General features: G+C 53.9%; 1 protein-coding gene across 16 annotated transcripts in view; it reads right to left on the bottom strand.

The window, feature by feature from the left end:
- The window catches only part of TBCD (tubulin folding cofactor D), a 190,770-nt gene that overhangs the window by 72,108 nt on the left and 105,871 nt on the right, over positions 1-12,791 (bottom strand). The window lies entirely within an intron of this gene.

The raw sequence follows: 12,791 nt of genomic DNA, 5'->3' as shown, positions 1-12,791 counted from the left end.
CTCACCACTCAGATCCAGTGAAAGGAAGATGCACGCTCACCACTCAGATCCAGTGAAAGGAAGACGCACGCTCACCACTCAGATCCAGTGAAAGGAAGACGCACGCTCACCACTCAGATCCACTGAAAGGAAGACGCACGCTCACCACTCAGATCCAGTGAAAGGAAGATGCACGCTCACCACTCAGATCCAGTGAAAGGAAGACGCACGCTCACCACTCAGATCCAGTGAAAGGGTTTTTTTCAAGTGACATGAAGCAAAAGCTCCTTCAGAACAGCACATGATGCCACCCAGGGGTCTGCCAAGTCTGAGGAGACTCAAGGAAACGCAGCTCCCGCCAGGCAGGGAGGAAAAGGAGCCGCCGGTTCAGGGGAGGGAGAGGAGGTTCAGGGGAAGGAGAGGCGCAGATGCCGGGCAGCGCCTGGAATTGTACTGTCGTGGACACGCAAAGGCAGAGCGTCCCAGGGGATGCCTGGCTCTGCCCAGAGCAGGTCTGGGGTGAACCAGGATGAAAATGCAAAGCCGGCCACGGCTTCTACAGTGCTGACTTCAAGAATAATCTGTGCAGGGTTCCTATGCAAAACAGCTACACAGGGAAATCCGAGGTAGGTGTGGATTATCCTTCCGGCTCCATTCAAAAGTGAGTTAATGAGTAATTTGACATCACACACGTGTGTTATTTCATTTATTTCTTATTTTTTTGAGACAGGGTCTGGCTCTGTCTCCCAGGCTGGAGTGCAGTGCCACAATCTTGGCTCACTGCACCTTCCACCTCCCAGGCTCAAGCGATCCTCCCTCCTCAGCCTCCTGAGTAGCTGAGACTACAGGCATGCCACCATTACACCCAGCTACTTTTTAAATTTTTTGTAGAGATGGCATCCCACCATGTTACCCAGGCTACACGATTTTTTACAAAGACATGAGAGGATTTTAGGATGTGGTGTAAGTATATTGGGATGTTCCAAGGAGCTAAAGTTTTATTGTATTTGTTCGATTTATTAGGTTCATGTATTTTAAGTGCCTTGGAATAAACACTTGAGATCAACTGCTGAACAAAGAAAACGGAACACAGCTATGAAGCCAGCAGTGGAGACCCACGGAGCCAGGAGGAGCACCCAAGCCTCCAACCCAGCTCCGCCTCCCCGGACAAGCACTCCTCCCCAGGTGGCCCTCACGCTGAAGCACCCACACGCCAGGGCCTCGTTCAGGGCCCTGCACACAACCCGCTCCACGCACACGCCATCTGTCCACTTCACACCCACCAATCGAGTTCACTGACACCACACACAGTCTGAGAAAAGGCGCTCCTGGCATGGATACATGAGAGGCCGGTTATCTGCACACGCAACTGTCATCAGATACATTATCTGCAAGAAAAATGCACCTAGAAATGGTCTTAGGCAAAACACCATAAGCAACAACTGTAGGGCTACGAATATTATATGCAAATTTCCCCTCTGACTTTTTGCATCTAAGGATCTTTTATTCTCTATAAACAGCAATAAAAATGGATGTTTCTGCACAGTGTATTTTATATACATATGATTACTTTTAATAAGATTATTACGTTTATACACTTACTAAACTATATAAAAATGAACTTTCCTCAAAATAGAAAGTTCAAAGACATCGTGGTATCAAGGATGTGAAATTCGCCAGACTGAGAAGCTAGGGAAACTGCCTCCTCTCAGCCCAGACACGACGCAGGGCGCTGCACACAGAGGCCCGGGGGAGCGGCAGGACATTCCGGGGTCCCTGCCAGACACCAAGGTCTCCCCAGCCTGCCAGGGCTCCAGGCAGGGGCCCACCCCTCTCCAAGCCTCATTTCCTCAGGATACCCCACCTGGCTGCGCTGCAGCTTCTTCAAGCCCAGTGCCCAGAGCAGAGCTGTCCTCCGGTGTGGTGCCCCCGCCATGGCCAGCCCTCCCCTTGGGTGCAGCTCAGGACTGGCTCCTCCTCACTCCTCCACATCCAGACGCCGCGCCATTCCCAGAGCCCACCTCAACTGCGGCAGTCACGCCTCTACAGGACCGGACCACCTCCCACCGTGGTCAGACCACCACCAGCTCTCACCCCCAGGACCCCACAACTCACTCTGGAAGGCCCTGCATGGCCACACACAGCAGCTCCGCGTTCCCTCCCGCAAAGCACCTCCCAGAGCCTCCTCCACCCGGGGGGGCCTGTGCTCTCCAAGGCCCTCCTCACGCAGGTCAGAGCCGGCAGCACCATCACCGGCAGGAGGCACTGAGGGTAACGGCCAGGGCCGCCATCAATCTGCAAACCAGAAACTGCTGGATGATTTGCAAGAGTATCTCTCACTTCTTGTAAATGTCAAACATTTTCCTTCTAAAAAGTCAAACAGTGAGGATCATGGAATGTGTGTGAGATGCGAAACCAAACAAGAGGGCGGCTGTGAGGGAGAAAAAGCCACTGACTCCAATAAGCGGGTTCAAGATGATCATCTCCATCCGAACTAAACCAAACCTGTGACGCCGTGAGATGCGAAACCAAACAAGAGGGCGGCTGTGAGAGAGAAAAAGCCACTGACTCCAATAAGCGGGTTCAAGATGATCATCTCCATCTGAACTAAACCAAACCTGTGACGCCCAAAAGGCCCTCAGTTGTTTGCCCCGGAAAGTCCACTCAGCCTTCTCGTACTGCTCACGTTCACTTTCTGTGCTAACAGGGCAGCCTGTTCATGGCCAACACACATCAAAACTAACAGGCTGTGGCACCTTCAGGAGGAAAGCGTCGCACAAATGTGGCATCCCTGCCAGGCCAGATCCCCAGGGACAGTCACTGCGACGCCACTCCAGGCAGCCCCAGGCACGACCACCCAGCAACTCCATAGCCTCGGGCATCTGGAGTCCCAATTTATTCATCCACTGGACAGACCGACTCCCAACAGACAACCGCGAGTGGCAGTGGCCAGCATGGACATTGGCCTCAGGCCTCCCCCACGCCCAACCCATGCACCTGGACACTGCTTGGCAGCCCTGTGAGAAGCCCCCAAGGGAGGACACAGACCCCCACCCCCCACCCCAGGCCACTGAGGTGCTGGGGGAGCTGATCCCACCACACCCCCAGGACCTGACCTCGGTAGGGGAGCCCAGGTTTCTGTCCCCAAGCCCGTGTAAAATGGTTCTCTTTAGCACCATCGTAGTCAGCTGCTGGGATGAATCAGCCACCCAGAGACAGCTGTGCAGACACGACGTCCACTAACAGGCATCTGGGCCAAAACACACACGCAGGCCTTCCTTCAGTCTGATCAGCACTTCCTGCTGGGAAAACTGATGGCCTAAGAGGTCCAGCCAGAGACCCACCTGGCCCACTCCTCTGCCTTAAAGAGAAGAGGCCAGTTCCCGAGAGGGCTGTGGGTGGCCCGTGCACACTGGACTGCCGTCCCCAGCTGTGGACAGAGCCACGCAGAGGCTGGGCTTCCCGCTGTCCTCCCTGTGCTCCCGCAGGGCTGAGTCCCAGCAGCAGAGAACAAAGCCTGCCTCAGCCTCTGGGGCCTCTGCCCAAGTGGCAGTGCTGCTACAGGCATCCAGAAGGGCCCAGCCGGCCTCCTTCCAGGCCAGGCCACAGCGCAAAGTCCTGGGGCCTTTCTCCTGCCCTCCTGCTGCTCAGAAACCTCCAATCCTGCTCCATGACAACCGCAAGAGACGTCAGGGCCCCACACGCCAGCACAGGTGAAGCGGCAGCTGCCAAGGCATCCCAGGGAGTCCTAGAAGCTGAGGATGTTTCTCCTCGCAGGTCCCTGGAAAGGAATCTGATCTGCACAAAGTAAAACAGCTTGAGAGGGTGTGAGATGATCAATTTCCTTAACAAGAACAGAAAAACCAAGCCTCTTGGCTCTGATTCATCCCAGGGTGGTAGGTGCTGCTATACCCTGGGGTGAAAAACGGAGTGAGGACTGCTTCTCCTGCTCAGGATAAAGGGGAGGTCTTGGGCTGCCAGCTCTGACATCTCGGGACCCTGAACACAAGGGGCAGGCCAGCCTCGATAGCCAGGCTTCTGGGCGACCACAAAGCTCGGGGAGGGGCACGTGGAACAGAAACTCCTCTGCCATAAACTTTTATATAACGTTATTATCAGAAAAAAATTTCAAAAACAACTCTTTCCAGATTCAACAGGTTTAAAATAAGGAAACTATCCAATAGCTCTGAACAAAAACCTTTCTCATGGTTCCAATTACACACAGCAAATGCATGTCGCGTATAGAACACACCCCAGGAGGCTTCCTTTTGGCAACCCAGGTCCAGCCATGTAGTTGAAAAACCCTTCTCTCTAGACAGCCTGTCATTTGTTGAACGCCAATTGCCTGAGGAAAAAGCAGCCTCCAGGTGACAGAAACAACTTAACCCTCAGAGCACCACAGTCCCCACTGCAATATGTGACCCCAAGGGGCAGAAGAGATCCAGGCATTCTCTGCACAAAAGGCAGAAATAATCCCTCCACAAAAAATCATCATATAGTTATGCCTTCTGATAACTAATGAGGTTTTACTAATTTTAAAAACAAACATCACTGCCAGGCATAAACTGCATCGTGCTGGACTCCTGCAGATGTAGCTGGTGCAGACCGCATCGCCCTGTCAGGCCTTCCCATTTCGGCACTGGGTGGTGAGGGCTGTGCACAGTGCAGCCGAGTACCCCCGAGGCACAGAGATCCCGCCACACCCTCTGTGAGGAAGGTGTGGAAACGTGGGCACCTCCCACATAGCCCAGAGAGGGTGGCTGTCGGCAGAGGGTGTCTCCCTGACTGCTCGGGCCCCTCCAGAGCACTGAGCCACCCTCCCACAATGGGGTTGATGTGGAAGGACCCTCGGCCTGGAGCCTGCGGGTGCAGAGCCCGAGCGCAGGAAACAGCTCCCAAGAGTCGTCTGGCCGTCCCTGCAGACCTTCCCTTCAGCACCAGCACACACAACCATCCGTGTGGCCGTCCCTGCAGACCTTCCCTTCAGCACCAGCACACACAGCCATCCGTGTGGCCATCCCTGCAGACCTTCCCTTCAGCACCAGCACACACAGCCATGGCTCCTGTCCCAAAAATGCAGTTCAACTTGCTCAGAAAAAAAAAACGCCAGTGTTGAATTTGCTAGGAGGCAAGAGGCAGTGATGGACAGAACACCTGGTTCCACTGACATCTGGGTTTCCAGTTCCCACAGGACGTCGTAGAGAAGCCTTCCCAGAGGCCCTCAGCTGCCTGCAGGGAGCAGCAGCTGGCCTCATGTCTGCTGCACCTGCGACGCTGCACAGCGGGACAAGCACAGACTTGGTGCTCGGCCTGCCCTTGGGGGGGCAAGGAGCCCCACCCGCCAATACGAGCAGGCCCCCGCTGTCCCCATGGTGCCCAGGGGAGTGGGCAGACCCCCGCTGTCCCCATGGTGCCCAGGGGAGTGAGCAGACCCCCGCTGTCACCATGGTGCCCAGGGGAGTGGTGATCCCAGCACCTCCCTGTGCTGCTAGGGGTGAGCAACCGGATATGCATCACCTGCTCTGCTCTCTCCCAGTGCCCCAAGCACAACCCCAGCCTCGGTGGGATCACGCACCAAGCCCCAAGCCCACTCTTTCCACAGGAAAGTCACCCGGCCACACTGGCCCAGCAACTCTCCCCATCTGTGCCTGTGAACCAAGACCCCACCTGCCACCACCCGCTGTGCGGGGTCTAAGAGTCAAGGACCCTCTGTCAAGATGCTGGGGACAGTCACAAATCCCCACCACACGTGAGGCACGCAGGCCAGGCCAGGTGTATGACACACCCTATCCAACACGAAGACATAGAGCCCGGGTCACCCAACTGTCACCAAGCTCAGATTCTTAACAGTTGTTAAAATAAGAGCACAGAACGTCCCTGCTGTGAAAGGCCACGTCCTGGAGAGCACAGAGAGCCGGCACTCGATCTGCCTGGATGGCGGCGATGAGGAAGCCCCACAGGCTGGGCACCCGCAGGTCACACAGCAGCTTTCTGTTCTCTGCACTACACTTGTTTCTTCATGAAATTAAAAAGTTAGACGCTTCAAAGAGCCCTAGAAGCACAAGTGAAGCTGATAAATCACACAAGAGATGACTCATCTTTTACCCACTCTCTAAGAAAGTCCCAGGCCACAACACAGATGGCAGCCATGCCGCAAACCTCCTGTGGAGCGTCAACAGCAGGCAGCTCCCTTCACTGGTAAGACAGCCCCTAAGAACACTGGTTAGGAGCTTCCAGCACCAAAACTGTAAATGCTGCACCCAGTGAAGATGCTTTTGCATTTAATCCTGAGGGTGTGAATTTACTTAGCTGTCACTGACTGCACGTCGGACTGCCACTGTGAGGCATTTAAAAGGCTTGAGAAGCACAACTCTATAAAAGCCTCCACGTGAAAACCAGACAGGACTGAATTGGGCCCCTGCTACCCTCTCTGCCCCCATCACCCACCTCTGCTATCAGGCAGCACCTCCTACTCCTCTCCAGGTTCCTTACCAATCCTGCTCTCCCAAGAGGATCTGAGGCCAGCTGCATCAGGAGCCAAGTGCTGCTTCCCGAGGAGGCTTACAGTCTGAGCCCAGGGAAGGCGCGCAGTTCCTCCAGGGGTCAATGCTGAGCTCAGGGGCACTGATGAGCAGACTTTTGGGAGGGCACTGGGTCCAAAGGCTGCATCCTGAGCGCTGACCCCCCAACCAGCACCCTCCCCACTCACACTGGACCACACCGCCTGGAACTCCACTATCACTCTACCCGCACACAGTAGGTGCAACATTATTGTTAGTGAGTGCTTCTCTCCCATTCTTTCTCCAAGAACACAGATCATTTGCAATTTTTAAGAATTGCTTAAGCCGTCGCTCTCGGAGAGCTTTCCCTAGGACCTGGCTGGAGCATGGTCACCCTCATCACTGAAGGGTCCTGTACAGACACCGCTTGGCCTCCACGCTGCGTCCAGGTCTGCGAAGCCACAGCACCTAAAGGTTCCAGGCACACAGCACAGTCCAAAGCCCTGGGAAGAAATGCTTCTCCTCCTCCTGGGGGCATCTGCCACCCAGTCTGCAGCCAATGTGGTGAAGCAGCTGATCTGAGGACAAAGCCTGGACAGACACAGGCACCACGAGGACGATGGGGCCAGCACATGGAGGCCTGGTTCCCACGGCTTGGTCCCTGGGCTACTGGAAAGCAACACAAAGAAATTACCATCCAATCCTCATACCTTCACTTTTTGACATTAATAAGCCTCCCAAAAGGGAGGTCAAGAGGTCAACACAAAAGGTGGACAGCTACATTCCACCCAGTAATCCTCTCCCCAGCCACACCGCAAGACCAAGCAGGGGCAGCCGTCACCAGATACCCCAGCTCAGAGCTCTCCCTGACAAAGTCACACCCGCATGCCAGCGGCCACCTGGGACGCATGAGAGGATATAGACGCCTGGCCCCGCTTGACTGAATGAGGGCCCCCGGCCTGGGGCGGCCACCTGGACTTCCATAACTCCACAGGTGACTGATTTCCGCCACAGCTGAGCCAGGGCCAGCAACACACGTGCGTAGGCAGAAAGGCCAACTCACTGCAGAAGACAGTTCCTAAGCTAAAAAGACATGGTGGAGCATCACTCTCCTGTGCTAAAAATAAATCATTTGCTTAGAAATAACCCTCAAATCGAAAAATAACCTACCCATTTACTGAATTTTTTACTTTTTCAATACAGACACTGAGAACCCATACTTTGAAACACTCTTCTCTAAGACTGAGAGATTATACTCTTTATAAATCTCCTCTTAGGCCTCATCACACATTATTCACCCAAATTGCAAGGAGGAAAGAACCCAAGGCCATGTTCCCACCTCCCCCGTCTGGGCCAAGGACCCCCAGGCTGGTCTCTGGGTGAAGGCTCCTCTGCTGAGAGGCTTTTCCCCCTGGCTCCTCCGCTGAGAGGCTTTTCCTGGCCCAGCTCTTCCACAGAGGCTCAGGCTCTCCAGGCAGACATTATGCAACCCCCCTGCATAAAAATCTGACAAATACAAAATGATGGAAATAAATATAAACTCACACCACAATAAAAGACCTTCAGGTTTTTAAAAGAATTGTCTACCTCTTAATAATTTTAAACATTCTCTATGAAAGCACCTTACTTTCTAAAATAAGCTGTAATACTAACAGAACCATTTACTTGAAAATTCCCTATTAAAATTCCTATACCTTAACCATCCTAGGCCCACTGACTCACTCCCTAGAAGAGAGACGTAAAAAGCCCAGTGTGTGCCACGGCCGCACCAGCACAGCTTGGTGAGGTGCAAAGACTCCCACATCTTTAGAGGAAAACCTTGTCAAAATACATCTTTGAGTTTACCGAGCTGCAGCTCCAATGGGCAGGGCTGACAGCCGCAATCACAGCCCTCTCTGGACACACGGCCAGGGCGCAGCAACACCGGGGCCGGGCTCAGGTCTCTTGACACCCCTGGATCTGAGTTTAAGGGACGACTATCGATATAAACAAACATTGATTTTATGCCCTCACAGCTTTATTTCTCCATCCACTGATCCATCCCCCAAGAAAGAAAAGCATCATGCGAACACCCAACACCAGCAGCTGACGTGAACCAGCAGCTGACATGAGGTGGAATTTAGGGCTCGCCAGGCACATGGCCCAGACTCACGGGGACCTGTGGCATGAATGTGTGCCCCCAGCCGGCCGCACATCCCAAGCCCAATGCCTGGCAGGACTGGGTGGGTCCCTGACCACCGGGGCCTGCCCTATGCATGGCCTCTGGGGCTGCCGCTGGCGCAAGGCCGTGCATCCCGTGCAGCTGACCCCCACCAGCAGCAGGCGGTGACAGGCACCACCCCCAACCCTGCGGCACCTGGGACAAAGCTGCCAACGCCCACACTCTTCTTGCGACGAGCCGCGGTTTTACTAAAATTAAACAAAAGAATACCAAAGGCATAAAGCATTCACGTGCACGTGACAGATCCTGAAGAGCTCCTCCCCCAAGTCCCTGGCCACCCTGTGTCCAGGGCCAGATGCAGTGGCCACCCTGTGTCCAGGGCCGGGTGCAATGGCCGTGTCCCAGTGCCGCCCCCCAGAGCGTCCAACAAGGGCCTCCTGGCCTCCCTCAGGGGCGGAGCAGAGATCCTCCAGCTCGAGACAAATGGACATGCTTCTTACACAGCCCGGATATGGGCGATGAGACAAGACAAGGGCGCTGGGGTGGAACCGAACCCCGTCCAGGGAGACCCATGGTGCCTGCAAACACAGCACACAAGGACCCACCACAAATGGCAGAAGACGCCAGTGCCCTCTCCATCATCCATCAAAGCCAGTGGCGTCTGCTGGTTCTCCACTGTCACAGTGGGCACTGGATTCCAGCGTGGCCAGCCCTGCTCAGGTTACTGTTCTAAGTTAGAACTTTCTTTTCAAGCAATCCCAGGTAATTGCTGTTTGCTAATTAAACAGCCTCAGGATCTCCTGAGCCACTGTCATTGTTAATGAAACCCACCATGGTTCCTTCCACCTGTGTCTGTCCCCCTCGCTGTCCCCTCACTGCCACCCGAGCAGCCACCACAGGGAGAAGAGCCAGTCAGTTCCTGCGCTTCCACCACTGTGAAAGGCCACCAGAGGGGAGGGGACACTCAGAGCAGCGTGACCGCCATGCGGGGGCGGGGGCCCTCCCTGAAGCCAGGGCGCTCCTACCCGCTCTGCTCAACACCAGGCGCTGGCACTCGAAACGCCCACAGCTAATGACAGAGTGGCTCAAGCACAACAACTTGAAAGAAGCAAAAACAGGCGTTCGGGAGAATTAAAGGCTTAACCAGGAAGTCAGGGGCCAGTTCTGCCATGACTCACTGCCTGGGACTCCCAGCCCCCATACTCAGACCTCCACTGGCCCCAAGACAGTGTCCCTGGCACAGGCACTTCAGAAGCAGCAGGGCCCAGAGGACGCAGTGCTGGAGCTGACACCCAAGGACACATGAAGCCCAAGAGCAGGACCACGAGGCCCAGGCCAGACGGCTGTGGAGGCCAAAGGCCACGTCACCAGTGCACAATGAAAGAGCGAGACCACGAGGCCCAGGCCAGACAGCTGGGGAGGCCAAAGGCCATGTCACCAGTGCACAATGACAAGCCTGCTGCCTGTCTCCAACCCAGTTATCTCAAGGGTTTTCTTTCTGTTCCCAACTCACCGCCCACTGACGAATCTTTCTGGGTCACTGCCATGAACAGGCAGGACAGGTGGCTCTGAAGACACTTTATTCAGGGTGAGTCTGGGCAGCAGGCAGCCCCCGCTGTGGACTGGAATCTTTCCACAGCCACAATCGCAGTGGGCAAGCCCTGGCCTCCAGCCTCTGCTGGTCCTCAGGAGCCTGTCCACAATTCTGAACTCCAACCTCCACTCTTTGTCCTCACTACAGGGCTCACACTTGGAGTCTACACTGCCGGAAACCACAGAGCAACTTCCGTAGCCCCGAAGTCACAGCTTGTGTGTCTGCTCACCCAACAGGACACACAAGACCCAATCTCCCTGAAAGCCAGTGTGTCAGTGTAGGGAGGACACAGAGCCTGCAGGCCGGACGACCCACGAGACTCCCTTTCCCTGAAAGCCAGTGTGTCGGTGTAGGGAGAACACAGAGCCGGCAGGCCGGACGACCCACGAAACTCCCTTTCCCTGAAAGCCAGTGCGGGGAGGACACAGACCCAACAGGCTCCCCATGGCCTCTCGGGATCCCAAGCAAAGACAATGAGGGTGGGACTCAGGGTTGCCACGCAGCCTGGCCCCGGCCTCGCTGCCCAAGACCCCCAGCCCCACAGAGGCGCTGAGAGCCACACTCATCCCCACTGCAGGAAGCACCACCTGACAGCAGTTCTCACATCAAGACAAAGTCCCAGCAAGTCCACACGGGGTAGCCCCGGGCAGCCACCCACGAGCCGCACCCTCCTTGCCACCAAGCGGGATCCTAAGACAGCCATGGCCGGGCTGAGCGGGGCCCGTTCACACCAACAGGCGCTTCACACACTCAGTCGATTTTCCATCCACAGGAGGGTCAGAAAATATGAAGGTAAGTACAAGGAAAACACGGGAACCTCACCTCAGGCACATTCAAAAGCAACCCTAAAAAGTGTCCTGTGTCTGTGAGGCACACCCAGCGAACCAGGCTGTCCACACAGCACTGTCATCAACAGAAGCCCCAGCCAGCTACTTTCACAAGCAAAACCTGAATTTCAAGTCAACTGGGATTCTCCAGCCGTAGTACCTGTAGAACTGCCCAGCCAGACTGGCCAACCTGCATTTTATTTTAAATGCCGAATAGGCCTGGAGCTAGCAAAAACACGGAAGACAACAAAATTAGGAAGGTGTGAAAATAAGTTTAGTAGGTAAAGGGTTTCTTCCAGGTAGAAAGATGTTCATTAAAAGATTCATGAAGAGGCTGCTTTCTGCATATGGTGTATAACCAAACATAACTAGATCATGTTCATATGTCACAGCTTAGCTTTGACCCAAAAACACGAATTTCGACTTTTAAAAACAACAAAGGCTGGCTGGGCACAGTGGCTCATGCCCGTAATCCCAGCACTTAGGGAGGCTGAGGCGGGAGGATCACTTGAGCCCAGGAGTTCGAGACCAGCCTGGACAACATAGGGAGATCCCATCTCTACAAAAAAATACAGAAGTTAGCCAGGTATGATGGTGTGCACCTGTAGCACCAGCTACTTGGAGGCTGAAGCAGGAGGACTGCTTGAGCCCGGGAGGTCAAGGCTGCTGTGAGCTGTGAGCATAACACTGTACTCCTGCCTGAGAGACACAGCAAGACCCTGTTTCAAAAAAAAACTAAAACAAATTAAAATAACAAAGGTAAAACCATAAGACACAAGCAGCAAGGTTGTATCATTTGTATGGCTCCTGTGGATATGTCAAGTAGTAACACTCTGAGAAGCTTCACACTTTCCTGTCATTCAACAATACATTACTCCATACAGAATCTCAACTCCAATTTAAAAGTGTCAAATATTTAAAGCAAAAAAATCAAAATACTTTTTAGACACCTGTATATGTGCATGTGTGTATGTACACATCACACACACCCAAAAACTGCACACACAGAGAAAAGAACTGAAAAGAAGGAATTAAAACAATGGTGAAATGTTTACATTAAACACGACACAATACAAAGACATTATCAAAAGAAAAAAAAAAGACAACTAACAGGAGAAAATATCTGCAAATGATATATCTGATAAGAGTTTAATATCCAGAAGATACAAACAGCTTTACAACTCAACAACAAAAGGACAAACAATCCAATTTAAAAATGGTCAAAGGACTTGACTAGACATTTATCCAGAGAAATACACAAACAACCAATGAGCACATGAAAAGATACTCAATGTCATTCGTCATTAAGAAAAATTCAAATCAAAATCACAAGATAGCCCCTCACACCTACGAGGCTGATTATAATTTTTTTAAAAAGAAAAACACAGGTGTTGGTGAGGACACGGAGAAACCAGAAGCTGTGCACCTTGCTGGTGGGAATGCAGGGCAGCACAGCGTCTGTGGAAACAGCTTGGGGACGCCTCAGTAACACACCGAGGGTCCGCACACGGTCCAGCAATCCCACCCTGGATGCACACCGAGGGTCCGCACACGGTCCAGCGATCCCACCCTGGATGCGCACCGAGGGTCCGCACGCGGTCCAGCGATCCCACCCTGGATGCGCACCGAGGGTCCGCACGCGGTCCAGCGATCCCACCCTGGATGCGCACCGAGGGTCCGCACGCGGTCCAGCGATCCCACCCTGGATGCGCACCGAGGGTCCGCACGCG

Source organism: Pongo pygmaeus, chromosome 19, assembly GCF_028885625.2.
Source record: "Pongo pygmaeus isolate AG05252 chromosome 19, NHGRI_mPonPyg2-v2.0_pri, whole genome shotgun sequence".
In the NCBI taxonomy this organism is placed as follows: domain Eukaryota; kingdom Metazoa; phylum Chordata; class Mammalia; order Primates; family Hominidae; genus Pongo; species Pongo pygmaeus.
The sequence above is the reverse complement of the archived record's forward strand: the minus strand, read 5'-3'. Positions and strand labels throughout refer to the sequence as shown.